The sequence below is a fragment of the Echinops telfairi genome, unplaced genomic scaffold (assembly GCF_000313985.2).
Source record: "Echinops telfairi isolate 266 unplaced genomic scaffold, ASM31398v2 ScPeMD7_7468;HRSCAF=8506_2, whole genome shotgun sequence".
Classification (NCBI taxonomy): domain Eukaryota; kingdom Metazoa; phylum Chordata; class Mammalia; order Afrosoricida; family Tenrecidae; genus Echinops; species Echinops telfairi.
This window is the reverse complement of record NW_022111371.1, coordinates 1375693-1377256: the sequence shown is the minus strand read 5'-3', so window position 1 is coordinate 1377256 and position 1564 is coordinate 1375693.

Below are 1564 nucleotides of genomic sequence, written 5' to 3'. Positions count from 1 at the left end.
GTTGTAGATATTGTTAAGGCATTGTTTGGTCCTTGGCATTTAGCATAATATAAAAACCAAAATCATAAATGGAAGTGTAATCAACTTGTAAAATTTTCTTTCAGCATGAATGTTTATATTCCCTTCTCTCAGGATATTAATATTTTAGTATGAATGAAACTGTTTAATAGAAAACGAAGAAAATATAATATTATAGAATGTAAATATATTATATTTCAAAATTTGGAAGAGATATAACATAAATTAGGATAATCACCTATGACATTTTTCTGGTCTCACCCACTGCCATTGAGTCAATGCCAACTCATAGTGGCTCTCTGGGGCAGACCAGAAGCGCACCTTTGGGTTTCTGATACGGTAACCGTGTATGGGAGTAAACATCTTTCTCCTATGGAGTGTGGCATGGTTTCAAAGTGTGGACTCTGCAGATAGCAGCCCAATGCACAACCACTGCACCAGCAGAGTGCCTTTCCTGGCACAGTTCATTTATTGCCACTATCCTAAGTCTCCAGTCTGATGATTCTTGCAGGGATTTTGCCTTGGTTTTCTTTCTGTCTCCCATGAGTAATACGGTACTCGTCTCCTACTTAGCAAATAATAATTAGTTAATTTTAAATTAATTAGTGACTGAGCTTCTGAGAGGCTCCCAGAGCTGTGCCTGACTCTCATGACACACCCTCAAGCAGGAAGTTGATTCCAACTCATAATGACACAATAGGGCATAGTAACACTGCTCCTTAGGATTTCCGCAGCCATAAATCTTTACAGGAGCAGACAGCCGTTATATGGGAATGAAATTCAAGGTCGCAAGATATGAAGGAACTTGCCTGGTGACTTTTAATTATCGTACATAGTGTTAGGAAGAAGTCTACGCTTCAGGTAGGTCCCTGATTCCCCATCCTACATAACCTGCTCAACCTTACAATAGGTCTGACATCTTGGAGTGAAAGCATTCTATTTTTTTCCTCTTACTTTCTTAAAGTGGTGCTGAATGATGAAAAAATGATGGATATAACTTTAACTGCTGGAGATGAAAATAAATTATTAGGAGACATGCTGAAGTCCAGGAACTAATACCCATGCATAACAGCAGGAAAATGTTATTCCTGGCACACTTTGACTCTAAATGTAAACAAGCAAAAACTGTGATATTTCATTACTTTGGGTATTTGTATTATGACATTTTTATATGTCAATGGCATGTAGTGAGATAGAAAGACTACAATGAATTTTTTTGTTATAACATATTTTGAAAAGTTCTATATTTCTATAGAGTAGTTTATAATGAAATTTTTGGTTATAGCATATTTTGAAAAGTTTCACATTTCTATAATATGGTTTATTTTTTATTTCCTTTCTCAGCGTGTATTCCTGACTATTTCAACAGAAAAATCTCTTATTAACAGATAAGAAAATTGTCTATTATATACATGAAGTATATAGTTGGAAAAGAAGTCTGTGTTTGAATCTTGACTCCATTCTCTCGCAAGTTTATTGTTATCGTTGTTGTTGTTGTTGTTAGATCTCTTCCACTAGTTTCTATAAACAACAGAAATAATGCCCG